Source organism: Ostrea edulis, chromosome 1 (genome assembly GCF_947568905.1).
Source record: "Ostrea edulis chromosome 1, xbOstEdul1.1, whole genome shotgun sequence".
NCBI lineage: Eukaryota > Metazoa > Mollusca > Bivalvia > Ostreida > Ostreidae > Ostrea > Ostrea edulis.
Window position 1 is genome coordinate 78,361,638 of NC_079164.1, and position 14,978 is coordinate 78,376,615.

The window sequence follows — 14,978 nt, forward strand, 5'->3', positions numbered from 1 at the left end:
GTTAAAAAAAAAAAAAAAAGTACATACGTGTGTACAGATGTGTTGAAAATACAAAAGTGAATTTTCAACTTTTGAAATGTATATTTTCGCATACATTCATTGAAATATGCCACAAAATTTGAGAAAGTTGTGGTAAAATTGTCATTTCGTGAATTTGTGCAAATATTCTAAACAAGTCTTGTAATATTCTTTATCCATATTTGCGATTTCCAAAGGATTTACTATAGAAATAATATAATAACACCTTTGTAATTACATGCTGCAATGTAAACAGTACCTTTACTATATTTCAAATTCGATAATAAAGGTACAATATCTATACCGATAGATATATAAAGGTACAATATCTATACCGATAGATTTATAAAAGTACAATATCTATACCGTTAGATTTATAAAAGTACAATATCTATACCGTTAGATTTATAAAAGTACAATATCTATACCGTTAGATTTTACAGAGAAACACCTCAAGATCTCACTAAACAATTTTCTCAGTATAAAACTCTTTCAGTGATAGTGCGTTACAAAGAGACCCCCCCCCCCCCCCCCAACGTGCTGAGTCAACTTTCCACACTACAAACAAAAGAGCGTAAACATGACAACGTAAGGATTGTATTAACATACAAGATCTACTTAACACTGTATTAACATTACAAAAACATACATAATACAACATCACGTGGACAACGACACGTACAAAACCTATCTACTAGCGTTGACCACAAAGGTCACACAGGGTCAATGGTCTACTTACTCAAACTTGTAATCCAGCACACATTGGATATGTCTTACATACTCTTTACTTATACAGAAAGTCAACAGATTTATGTACAATTTGTTTGGCAATACTAAAGAGATGGCATCGAGACTTGACAAAATGTAAACATTTGTCACACGGTTCAAACGTCCATGTCAACAAAATGACCATGTTCATTCAAAAGATACTGGCATAAAGACGCCCATTCACTACCCAGAGTGATTGATTTTTCATGCTATGATTACAATGTTGCAGGGTTATAATAATTATGAAAAAAGAGTATTTTTAAAAAAGAAAAGAACAAACAAACAAAACCCTCTTAAAAACGTAAAATTCGAGAATCTGCCAATACATTCACATAATATTAATAATATCCTTTATTTATACAGGATTGCACAATTAGTTGTATAAACTAGTCTACATTGTGGTCCTGTCTATAACATATATACACACAACAATTAGAGCTAATAAAACAAACAACAAATATACCTTTGAACTTCTCATACGAATTGACCTCGACCTGTCAAACGGCATTGATCGCGGATGGTCAGATAGCTCAGTTGGTAGAGCATCAGGGGGCGCGGGTTCGAATCCCGGTCTGGTCCGTTGCATTTTCTCCCTCTCTGTTACATTTAGTAAGAACGGCCTAACAATTCGTAGGCGACACGTCAAACAGCACTCGTCCTAATGACAGGGAGTATTTTCAGATTAGATCATTATATGCAATGACCTAATGTTCATTACTGAATATCACTCTCGTATGAAATTTACCTCATGATAGGATTTTTCTAACTAAAATACCCTTTGACAATAATTTGGATATTTTCAGCTAACTCCATCTCATCTCACTATTCCTCAATTATCTTCCCTTGACAGAGGCGTAGCCAGGGTACTTTTAATGTGGACGCCCGAGTAGGCAGGGGGTTTGGGGGGCGCCTTAAGGCCCCCAATGAGTCCTGGTGAGGGACCAGGGGGCTTCCCGGAAGCTAGTAAATTTTAGACGATTTCGATGTGTATATTCGACCCTCCTGAACGCATTTTTCGTACACTTTATAAAATTTGTTACGCAGCCATATTCGAGGTCAGTTCTATTTTTGTACGAAATGCGGACAAATACTTGTAAAATCTCAAAAATGAGAAAGGATCTGTCCAATATCGTTGTATGACGAACCCACTACCAACAATTTTAGACCTTTGAAGAGACAAAACAAACACGTATGGTATTGACCTAGAATATTTTGATATTTCTAATCTCTCTCTCTCCTTTTTTTGTGTGTGCAAAAATGATATGGACGTTTGTGCGTACAAACATCCGTCTGGTTATGCGCCTGCTTGAAAAAGGATATGATCCTTTATTTCAACAAACTAGAAAGCCCTTTCCTTCAGGATACTTCGTGCGAAATTTGGTTGAAATTGGTCAAGCGGTTCAGAACAAGTAGATTTTTAAAAATGTAACATTAAATTCTTCATAATTATCATGTAATATCTCCCCCTTTGAAGAGTGTGATCCATCATATGCACGACTTGAATCCTCTTCTGTGCCAAGTTTGCTTGAAGTTGGCCGACACTTTCTGATAAGTTAATGAGATGTTAACAACGACACCAGACAATGATAAGAACGTATTATTAAGTATTTAGCTCAAGTGAAGTAAAAGTGGTACGCAGAATGGTACAAGCTTTACATCCATTTTTAAGTATACTGAGTAACATAGTACGGTGTACTAGAGTAGTATCTCTCCCTTAGCACACCCCCACCCCCTTCCATCCCCATTTTCAGTTCTAAAGTAACCGGGTTTTTTTTTTTACTTTTTGTTACTGAAAAAAGATTCAATTTGTATATCTATTTATAGCATTTCTCCACAGGATTGAGGTGATTCTAGGTCTCAAACTTTTCATCAATTACGGAGAAAAAAGTAATGACTTTAATTCAACTAATTAAAAGTGAATACAAAACGCAATTCTGTCCATTCATAATTTTAATGCTTTCCTTTACTCATCAAATACTCAAACATTACAATACTGTTGTATATATATTCTTGACTGAAGTTTCTAAAGACATAAATAAATTTTTTGACAATTCCGATTATCTGCAAGTAAAAAAAAAGGCTACATATTAATTTCGACTTTTTTAGTAACCTATGTACGCTACTGACAAACAAGGTGATGGAACAGGGGATTCAACAGTCTCGATTGAAGTCAGCATTTCGCAAATTCTATGGCCGTTATAACGATCTAGTTTGCCAATACAACCTATCATTGGATCAAATGCTGTCTGACGTGTTTCATACCGATTGTTAGACCGTTCTTGGCACACTGATTTTGCCTGCGGATAGCTCCGTTTACCTGATCAGGATATAGGGCTCATGGCGGGTGTGACCGGTCGACAGGGGATGCTTACTCCTCCTGGGCACCTGATCCCATCTCTGGCGTGTCCAGGGGTCCGTGAGTGCCCAACTCTCTATTTTGTATTGCTTGTAGGAGTTATGAGATTGATCACTGTTCGTTATATTCACCTTTTATACAGCCGTCATACTAGATATCTTATTGGATGCATATTGAACACAAAACGTCCATAGGATACAGCGTTCACCTGAGTTACTTTATAAATGCAAGTTTTGAACACTAACAGTAATCAACAATAAGCCAATGTCCACCATTGGACATCTATAAAAATTACATGTCTCACGCTCGGATACTAGTTTGGCAAACTGTAATAATTGTATTGAAAAACAACTTTAAAAGACAAAGGCACATGGGCCACATCGCTCACCTGAGTCACCTTGGCCCATATTTAATGACATTCCCTTTATTTATTTATTTTAAAATGAATATAATTCCTTTATCTTGAATGGGACGTGACTCTTTACTTCAACAAAACAAAATTTAAATTCCCTTTACTCAAGAATACTGCTTGGAAAGTTTAGCTGAGATCAACCCAGTGATTTTTCAGCAGTCGAAAGCGTGAAAACTTAACACGCCGACATACAGACAGATGATGCATGGACACTCAAAGAAGACAAAAGATTGGTACATTATCAAAAGAATACCATAACCTACACAGAATACAAAACCCTAGTACCGCCAACGGCACCAAATACGTCATCAGCATTAAAGATCCATCGGTTTTTAAAAAAAAAAAATCAAGCTCAAAGTTCAGTATGCGTAAAACAAAGCAAACCCCCAGACATACGAACATCACTGCACCAGTGTACGTTTGAGTCTAGAGATAGGCGTATATAAAGTGATAAAAGAGAACTATTTATCAAAGGGAGTTGGTGTTTAGCGAGATCTGTATTTCTATAAAACAAGGGAGTTATTCGTTAGACCTATATTGTGATAGCTCTAACATTATCTAAGTGAATGTTAATACACGTACCATCTGTCTGTCTTTATAAAAGACAGAATGAATAAGTTTAGAAAAAGAACAGCCAATTCTTATCGTTCATGTACCAGGTACAACTTTATATACATTGTAAAACAATTCGTCACATTTTTCATTATTACTACATTTACAATAGCATACTACATTGTTTATCTTCATAAATAGGTTCTTCATTTACCAGGGGTTTGTGTGTGTGTGTGGAGGGGGGGGGGACAAGTAGTTAAGGCGCCCGCTTCACGAATAACTAAAAAATCCCGATATGGATCCCCAATCCCAGTGGCCACGTTAAGCCTATGACGTTAACATAGTTAGCAGTTGTTACTTCGCCGGACGTCCGCCGTTAGAATCCTAAATGATGAAGGCTCAGTACCACGGTGTGCGTTGGTACGATAAAGAAACCCCACTGTTAGGGTCTTGGTCAGAATTTGTGGCACTTCATCTAAATCTAGTGACGTATCTATATGAGTGAAAAAGGTGTGTTTGTGAAACACAAATGCCCCCAATAATAGCCAATTGCAAAGTTGGCCAAGGTCACAAGGACAAATATTTTGGTACCAGTAGAAAGATCTTGTCACAAGACATGCTCATGTGCAATATGAAAGCTCTAACATTTACCATTTAGAGGTTATGACCAATGTCAATTTTTTTAAAAAGTAGGTCAAAAGTTTTAGTACCCACGGAAAGGTCTTGTCACAAGGAATACTCAGGTGAAATATCAAAGCTCTAGCACTTACTGTTCAAAAGTTATTAGCAAGGTTAAAGTTTCAGACAGAACAAAAACAATATGCCCTCCGATCTTCGATCTCGGGGCATAAAAATTGTCGAATGGAACGTAAAAACAACAAACAAACAAGAAAATATATTCCCTGTCGACACAGTTACAGCTGCTAATCAGCTGTTCTTACCACAAGACACTGTAACTGCCAATGTCACTGGGTTAACAGAAAACTATCTCTGTACTTCACGACTCCAATAGTTCTTATCTGACAGGTTTTAATGTGTGAGCAATCGTTGTAAATCAAAATTGCTGTGATTTTTGTACATATGAAATGTATTTCTAAAAAAGCCAGTCATTATATGTGATAATTAAATAACATTAAAGATCGTATTTCAAATCAATTTCTTGCCTGTAAGACATTCTTATCTATGTAGAATTTCATGATCTGATAGGAAACAATCACACACAGAAATCAACAACATTTGTTGCACTTAACACGTTATTAGCAAACTGATCCTTTTCATCTTTTTCGAATGCTGGAAGTTTTTAGCGGATTTCACATCTGTCAGGGAAAAAGACCACAAACACAAAGCAGAGAACACGACTGCAAACGTCTGGAGAAGCCAAAGGAGCCTGCAACTGTGTTAGAACTACGGGATTTTTTTTTAAAGCGGAGAAATTGTTTTGACTTTTCATAGGCTACTGCAGAGATGAAGAAAGTATAAGTGTCATATAATGTTTTGATGAGCCGATGCCAGAGAGTTGAGACTGCTACGTTCGTGTGTTGCACAATAATGGTCTGTCCGCACTTTAGTTAGCAATTGATGTGCCAAAAAACCTTGTCATCAACATTCCAAGGCACGGTGGAATTCTATAATATTCGCCAATCCGTTTATCCACCGAAGATTTTATTCCCGGTTTTTCTTTTCTTTTTTCTTCTCATCTTCCAATATCGAGTAGTCGTTGTGTACAAATCATACGGTGTATATTTCATATACGTGAGTAACTGTATTTTGAATTATCGCTACGAGTCTTCAAGGGTATATGGCTCATTGTTTTGATTGTAATTACATCCATTACGATAAATATCTAGATACTTATCAAAGTTCACATTAAAGATACATTAAAGATATACCCATACAAAAGCACTATTATTGTAACTTCTGAGAGAAAAATATTCCAAATCACAACTCAGAAATATGGTACTGGTTAGAGTGTGGTTGCAAAGTATAAAAGTATCATTTGAAAGACATGTATTCACTTCAATTACTTGCTTCTCAGAATGAAAATTTCCTACCCTAAAGGTCGGGCAAAAAAAGAAGAAAATTTCGTGTCTCAAGTTAATGAACAAACATAACCTTAAACTGGATTATGATAATAAGCAATTCAAGAGTTAATTACCCTTCCTTTAAAAATACCATTATTTGTCTTTAAAAATGATTAGATGTTTTTTCTAGTTTCTTTCGTACTATTCTGTAGAGTGTGACCGACGCCTATTATCATCATTCTATACAATAGCTGGTTCAGTTCTCAAAAATTAATAAAGAAGCAGGTACATTTTCCCTCTTATTTGGCTCTGGCTACTATGACGTCATAAACATGTGATTTTCTAGTCAAAGACACTTACAGGAGACGCATTTGCAAAACATCTTAGTTTGAAAAGAATATATAGCTTATGTATCGTCCACAACCAAACTAATACATATTATTAACCATATCATAATATAAAAAGGAATTAGCGCAGGAGATGACTGCTAACAATATTTCTCATGACCATTTTCATTGATTTTTCATAGTTTTGCTAAACTGTTCATGTTGATTACGTCACAATTCTGCAAACGAGTGTTTGCTTCAACACTTTTACATTTGCAGTACACCTGTATATGTACATACATATCCAACTTTTATTTATTTTGAAAATAACTAGAAAATCCAAACAGGTGTAAATTTCATATACGAGTCTGAATATTTGGGTGTCAACATATAGGTTATTGCATGTAGTAGAGGAAAAAGGTATGGAAAGATAATTTACTCTAAATAAGACCATGCCAGGTGAATATTTCCAGATTTAAAAAGAAATAACAATTTCGATTTAGTTCTTAAATTGTACATAAATCTCTTAGCTTACATCTTTATCAAAGCGATCTTATATGGGTCATTGCCGGTCACAGTTTTTAACAAAACATCCAGAGTTAAAGGAACACCATGTCTCGTCCCATTGCTGACTCGTGGACACCTGATGATAATCTTTCACCCTTTGAGGCGGGTATTGAATGTATGATTATAACTAAAACTGTGCTATCTATAACTGTGCTATTTAAATAGATCTTATATCTACCAGATTGTAGAAGACTTGTCCATGATGTAGAATATTATTAAAGGGGTTTCTACGGTTCAATTTTCTTGTATTTTGTCTTGATAACAAAAACGTACCCTTTCAGCAATGGGAATATTTCAATCTTTTTTATCTTAATTTCTGTCTATCAACGAAAAATGGATATTGTTTAATTATATTTTAGCTTGACAGCAATTCATTCTTTGCTTTATGAATGCATTAAAAGGCAGTTTAAATGATCATATATATACGGTAGTTATAAAAACAAAATTCCTTTTTTGCAAAATATTTACAATAGGTCTTCGGAATGCAGACAGTTTAGATATGCAAGTCGCATTCCAAGACATTTTCACTAATAACACCCCTTTACAAATGTTTTGTCCCTTAATCGTATTTTATCTGCATAGGTTTTGCGTGCATGACAAGACGTTCTCTACGATAAAGGCAACTCATTTATCAAATTTGGCAATGTTAGTATTACATTGATAAAGAAACACATAATACATGGGAAAATATACTTGGTTCAATATATCCTTAAAGAACAAAGGGAGATTTCACTGGTAGATACGAATCTCACTGACAAGAAATATAATATTCGCAAACAGTATATAAAGATATAAAATCGACGTATTGATTTTGACGCAGGCTTTGCATTTTAAAGTGCATGCCATTTGAAGTTTGAGCAATTTGTACCTTGTGCCAAGTTGAGTCAAATTCCGATTTGATTGTTCATGGGCTGGTTGGATTTACGTGGAACTCAGACAGAGAATGTGGGTGGACCCTTGTCAAAGTTCCTTTAGTCTCCAGGTACGTATATCGGGAACTCTGTAATTATGTAAAATTTTCAATTTCAATTTTTTGAGTGGATAAACTTGGATTGACGAAAACCTTGTATGGAGATTTGATATGTATACATAAAGGGTGTTTCATGATATATGTTACATTTTCAAACGAAGATGTTTTTATCTATCATAAAATTAATATAATCGTTAACTTAACCACCAAATCCGGAATTTTTTATCCATGTGGAAAAAGTTTCGGGGAGAAAGCGACATCATAATTGTTGAATATGACATCGACGCTTTTCCAAAAATGGATTTAATAAACAACAAATGACTGATATTAAAAAACTCTATTACCAACATATATCGCCAAAATTTATTCAGAAATGAATGAAGGAACATCTTCCAACGGGAAAGAAGAAATCTAGGATGCTTCTCAGAAGGTTCGTCCCTAAGTTTGAGAAGACAGGGGCAGCATGTTACAGAAGACACGGCTGTCCAGGACGACCAAGGACACCAAGAACCGAAGAATTCATCTATGATGTTTGACTGTAGTGTGGGAAACTCCACAGAAATATGTCAGAAGGATCTTTTCAGAAAGAAGTCCGGACAATACCAGCAATTCTGCTGTAAAATTGAACATGAAGTAGACACGCTACCAAATTTCAATTATACAACACCTAGAAGAATCGGATGCACTATACACCGACGTACATCTGCAAGATAGATGCTTCAGCATGAGAATATTACCTTTCAGAAAATTCGGTACATTTTACTTGGATTGTGAAATGAAGAAACAGAACGTGCGGTTCTGGTCAACCGAAAACCGGATTTTCATCTAAAATGACTTCTGCATCCTCAACAATTAACGGTGTGTGCTGTATTAAGTATTCAAAGAGATGTTGGATGTTTCTGGGGTGGGTTTTTTTTTTTTAGGAGAACGAAGAACCCACTACGGAAAACTCAGAGAGGTATCTCCGCTTAATGAGATCAAAATCATTGTCAAGCTTACTACGAAAGTATGGTGATCTACAAACTGTTTGGTTTGAATATGATGGAGCGACAACCCACACTTCGTTTGCAGTTTTAAACTGGTTGGGGGAACATTTAGGGGCATGTTCCTACCCTACAGAACAGATATAATTTGGCCTCCTCATTCCCAACACCGCAACCAATTGGAACCTTTTTTCTGTGGGGTTTCCTAACAGATAAACTATGGTCACTAAATGAAGTTCAACTAAAACAGAATATCAAACTTCTCAGCAGAAATGTTTGACAGTTGTGGAAAATGTTAAGAAGCAACTTTCCGTTCTTGATGAAAGAAGTTACGCGAAAACCTGACGTTGCGCTAAATGGCATATAGAAAATTATTTATCTTTTCATCAAGGGTCGAGATTTCGTCCACAATTAACAGTTTGTTTTGTCATTATGCATGGAGAATCTCTTAACCACTTGTCTGTATTTATTTCATTTGTTGTTCAACCAATAGCTTCAAAATGTAATGTATATTATGAAATACCCTGTAATAATTTTTCTTAATGCACAAGACGTTCTTTTCCCACTGTATACCTGTGATCTCTGAGCGATTTAAACCAATAGAAATGTACTATTGAAAAGAATAGTGTGATGATCTTCCCATGATTCACCATTCCTTATATCTGTAATGCAGAGGAAATGTGATAGGCAACAATACCTTGACCTGCTTATTTCAAGATTACCCACACTTCTGTATGTACCAATTGCTTTCGTGCCCTATATAAAATTTCGTATAAGCGGCTTTATGTTGCATTGTATAAATTTGTAAGCAAACCCTGAACAAGATGGTGACACTACCAGTTACCGATGATGGATATTCAAGGGCATTATAAGGCCACTTCACCCGATTTTTCCAACAGTAAAAGCTACTTTTACAGGACATTTTCACCCTCCATTAATAGAAACACAAATAAAACTATTCCCTTCAGGATGGAGGTGATAAACTTTATATTTACCTGTGAACCAAAATTTGTATGTGAAGTAATGAACAACATTGGAGTTGGTCGATAAACAAACAGATTTACATCTGTTGAGGAGGTTTGGCACTTTACAGTTGCAATAAAATGAAAGAAACTTCAAACGATCAGCGTTCTTTAATACAGATTTACATGTTAGCGTGTTTATAAAGAGCGACATCATTGTTTATAATTAAGTCTTGGGCAGGGCACTATATCTTGGTCAAAAGGTCAATTTCCTTTCTAGTGTTTTTTTTTTTTTTTGTTCTATGATGACAGGTGGTTCAGAAAAATGCAATTTCAAATTGATTCATAAAAATATCTTGATATTCTAAGACTTCTGATTATTAGTTTTATCAGATTCTTCGAATTCTTTCTCCCCAGAAACATTGCAAGGAAAACGCATGAGATTGTATAAGCACGGATTTCACCTTCTATCCCAAACTAGAAAAAAAAAATAATGATAGATTTTATATCCATGCCAAGGTACACACTGATCAGCTGATTTCGCGTTTCAGTGTGTTTGTAGTCATTTTGATTGAGTATTGATGTAATATGTCAGTTTATCATTTCAAACATGCAGTTAAACTTCTGAGCAAGGATGGGCCAAGCAATGCACACCTTAGAGAAAATTCTAAATCTGAACTTCATTGTTCTTCACTATAGTTAGGATACTTATATGTCACGTGAAGAGGCTTTAAAACCGCAAAGTGGTAAGTATTTACAAAAAGCTTTTCATCTCAATTATCCACAAGTGTTTGGCATATATTGTAAAAGTCACTTGTTATCATTCATAAGAGGACAACCATTGTATATAAATATAACCATCGAATGCTTCACATCCTTGCAGTTGTTTCTGACTTATTTATGGATGGTCACAAGCCAATCAGCGATCTGTAAACACTGTTCAGAAACTTGAGCAACCAGTAATGAAATCCCCAAACTTTAACAAACCACAGACCAGGTCTCCCAAAAGTACCGTTTTATAGCAAGATGCTAAAACTCGGCAAATGAGAGAACTAATAACCCGCAGCTCCTGTATTGCCCAGAATCGTTCTTAACAACAAATTTAGGTTACTCTCAGAGATTGCGCACTAATGTACTTGGGTATAACACACCATGGATGACAATATGACCCATGGAGATATCCAATATCTGGTGGCCTAGACCTTTGACGGACCATAAGGAACAAGTATGCAACATATGTTGAGGACGTCCTATAAAAGATAACTCCGTTTACGTAATCAAGATATAGGATTCACGGCGGATGTGACCGGTCGACAGGGGATACTTGCTCCTCCTAGGCACCTGATTCCACCTCTGGTATATCCAGGGGTCCGTGTTTGCCCAACTCTCTATTTTGTATTGTTTATGGGAGTTATGATATTGATCACTGTTCGTTATCTTCGTCTTTCATTACGACCCCCCCCCCCCCCCCCCCCCCCAGCGCTACGGTTTCGTCTGAATCCAATTTAATTAGAATTGCATCCTTTGACCCGCTCACGTAGATCGCTACACAAGGGATGTTGGTGTAGCAAGTATGCAAGCGGATCTTACATTTAATCGAAATGCGTCTGATTCGATTCTAACAGTGACTTTGACTTTTGACCTTGAAATCAACAGACTCAGACAACTCACTATGGGGTTCAAGCATGTAAAGTTTGAACCCCCACCCCCGCCAAGGTTTTCTTTAAATCTTGCCTACACATACAAGCACTTCTCCTCTGCAGCTCGTTGCCAGGGGGTGGTTTAGATTACAGGATATAAGGCATAGTTTTTCGTATCTATTTGGTCGTGTGATGTTTAGTACCGGGGATGCCATTTTCTCCTTTATATGGGCGATATCCAACTGTGGTGTATCATTACCATTGTTGTTAACTTCAAACTGCAGCAGAATTCTGATATAAAATATAGACAACAAAGTCCTGAAACCTAATCACCTTGTTCTGTTCAGCAAGATCATTATTCTATACTTAAATTGGATGCTCTTTTGTGTCAAATTGTAGAATGGTGGCTAATTGTGGTAAACTTCAAGGGTTTCAGAATCATAATGACAACAGATAAAATCTACAAGTTCCAGTTTTTGATATAGGAAATCTGGATGTGCAATAAAGGTATGATACGTGTATTTTAAACGGTAAGAATGAATTCGGATTCGATTTTATCGTATGTAATAATATTCATACATAAAAGGTTAAATGAATGTCATGCGGGGCATTAAATGTTTAGATATTTCTCCCAATATAAACACCGGAAAAAAGTTCATAAAACAAAATGTTTAGACACACGAGTTATTTTTCCCCCGTTTACATTTAATGTTGAACCGAATATTCCAACACCGAGATTTTTCTTTCTTTCAACGAACAGAAACCATTCTGACTGCAATAAATTCAAGACTATTTAATCGTAAGGAAGATGTTTCAATAAATCTTGAATCATATTACATAAAATTATGTATTTGTGATCTTGAACATTCATTTGAGAATGTAGCGTTGCATCAACATACTAATACTGCGCTACAACTCCCACGTTCACCGTTACCGAGAGAGTACATAGAAGCACCAGTTCAATTTCTACAGACAATTTGAGAACCATTATGGTCAGCTGATTGACCTCTCACTGACACGTGCTCTATGTAATGTACTGTCTGGTCAACTCAATCAGACATTTTGCTTCAGAAACCTGCTTTATCTCTCCAACTATCGTCCATATGCCGTAGCAAGACTGTCCTCGTAAAATTCTATCCGTTGTCATGGTCACGGATTGCACGACAAGTTTTCTATACTATTAAAGAATTGTAAAAATGTTTTTTGGGGTTCTTGATGCCTAAGAGACATCCCCATACACATCTGAGAGGGGGTTCCGTGTCGCGTGTTCGGTGTAACTGTAAGTACTTCTTGCACTTGAGGATAGATTGCTAAACATTTTGAAATACCAAGACTCTTATATGTACTTAGAACAACTGTACCATCACACGAGTATCGAATCCACTTACTCCTAGTTCAAAGTCATTCAAAAAGTCGGAACGGTCGGAATATGCTAGACGGGCTAGTTTTTGCGAAGTATGTAGAATGACAGAGCAGTTAACAGTCCCATAAACCGAACCATGTTAGACAGTTTCTGATTTACATCTATATTATGCGTTATACCACCTGCAGGGTATACACTACTTCCATTTTGAAATTCTGTATATGCACAAAACTCACAATGAAAAATGATCTGGATAATAAGGAAACATATATACGTAATAGAAACCCCGTTGAACTAGTGAGAATGAAAAGGGCGAATTCTGCGTAGATTCATCGCAGGTAGTATTATCCGTCGCTTAAACTTCAGACATGAGACACATCATTCATTGAATTTGGCCGGGAATAGCTGCATGTTAGGCCTAGTGTGGAAAGCTTTCTGATAGGTCGGCCATTCACAACACACACTCACAAAAAAAACAAATACATGTATATATACAAAGCGGGGAAGTTGTACTATTGCAGCGTAGAGATGCGGTGAATCTGAGGATAAACTAAAAGCGAGTATGTTTTGACATGAAACAAGAAGAGATCATTCATGTGTCATAAGTGACTTGTTTTTCATTTATTTGTTTTTAAATACCGGATATAGCAGAGTCAGGTGAGTTTTGAGAGAGAGAGAGAGAGAGAGAGAGAGAGAGAGAGAGAACAGCTGATGAATGGCTATTGGTGATAATTGTGTCGGCTGCTATCATTTTCTAGAGTATGAATGTCAGTTGATTTGTATTTAATCAAAACTATAGAGAAAAAATCTAATGATATTGCTAGTTTGTGTTTATCTCTGCAGTATTTGATTTAAATAATAGTTTATTCACAAAGTGAATGGGATTGGGCAGCAGACACAGTCTATTTTAGCCCTCTACTCAGGAGCATCTTCCATTGTTAAATACTGCCATCACAATCAGACAGACGGACAATACCCTCTCTGAGGAAATATAAGAAAACTTTTCAGCTTCAAACTGAAAATGATGTTGGGTGATGGAAAAAGGGAGTGAAGATAAATTTCATTGTAATATTTGAAAATAAATTTCATAGAATGAAGATAAATTTCATAGAAATGTACATATATATGAGAATGTCACATCTCTCAAATTTTGAATCAGATAAAGAGTTGCTCAAAATTCAACAAATTTTGTTTAAATACAAATCAAAAAGACTACTTGAAACTTCCACGACTGTTTCAGCAAGAAACTGCTGGGTTTTTTTTAAGAAATGATTTTTCAATAAGCATATAACCATAGCAACGTTTATCGTTAATGATCCAACGTTCTGTAAATTGGGCTGCTTTAATTGCATTTTAGTGGGCCGATGAGGAGTAAAGCAGTTTGGCAAATTACCATGGAGTCCCTGCAACAAGCTCAAAACATTTCTTCTGTTTTAAGAGTTTTAGAGCTGGTTCACAAACTACCACAACTTTTGTGTTAGATACTTTAGATTTTGCTTGAAACAAGATGTCGATTATGAATTGTGATACATTAATTATATCTATGATATTGTTTGGCTGGGAATGGTTTTCAAGCTGCATACCATACAGTGCAATATGCAGTATGTCACTATTCTATACCTTTTAATGTGCCGTGCGTAATGGTTGTTTGTGCATGCACAATTAGCTAATGCCATAATACGATAAGACAATGGTGCTGAAAGCATATTAACAATAACTGGGCCAGAAGTGATGTATTGGCATTTGGCCATAGTATTTGGTATTACTATGTGTGAAAGAGATAATCAATGATATTGCACTTGTAATTCTATTGCTTTTCAAAATTGCAACATTTTCTAACACTTTGATGTGATTTGAACATATTTTATTGTATAAGAGCATATTATACAAACGGTTTGAACACAAGTTCTTTCAACATACAGGTTTCTAACACTTTGATGTAGCTGTATACCATACAATCATCATTAATAAATCATTAAATATCATGTTGAAATAAATTATCAAATTGAATCAGTACTTATTCACTTAGCTTCAGAATTT

At 35.8% G+C, this 14,978-nt stretch overlaps 1 protein-coding gene and 1 long non-coding RNA gene across 8 annotated transcripts in view; one reads left to right on the forward strand and one right to left on the reverse strand.

The window, feature by feature from the left end:
- Positions 1-14,978, reverse strand: part of LOC125680086 (uncharacterized) — a 37,248-nt gene that overhangs the window by 10,440 nt on the left and 11,830 nt on the right. The window contains exon 4 of the long non-coding RNA XR_007371917.2: positions 7,889-8,020. This is a non-coding gene — a long non-coding RNA (uncharacterized LOC125680086). The remainder of the gene's footprint in view (positions 1-7,888; positions 8,021-14,978) is intronic.
- LOC125680051 (D-glucuronyl C5-epimerase B-like) overlaps positions 7,936-14,978 on the forward strand; it is a 31,206-nt gene continuing 24,163 nt past the window's right edge. For 3 of the 7 annotated variants that reach the window (XM_048919505.2, XM_056161549.1, XM_048919496.2), the window contains exon 1: positions 12,354-13,595. The gene's annotated coding sequence lies outside the window, so the exon portion shown is untranslated. Of the gene's footprint in view, positions 8,003-10,551; positions 10,682-11,974; positions 12,083-12,353; positions 13,596-14,978 lie in introns of those variants that run through there. The other 4 variants (XM_048919510.2, XM_056161535.1, XM_048919516.2 and 1 more) reach the window with 4 other exon arrangements.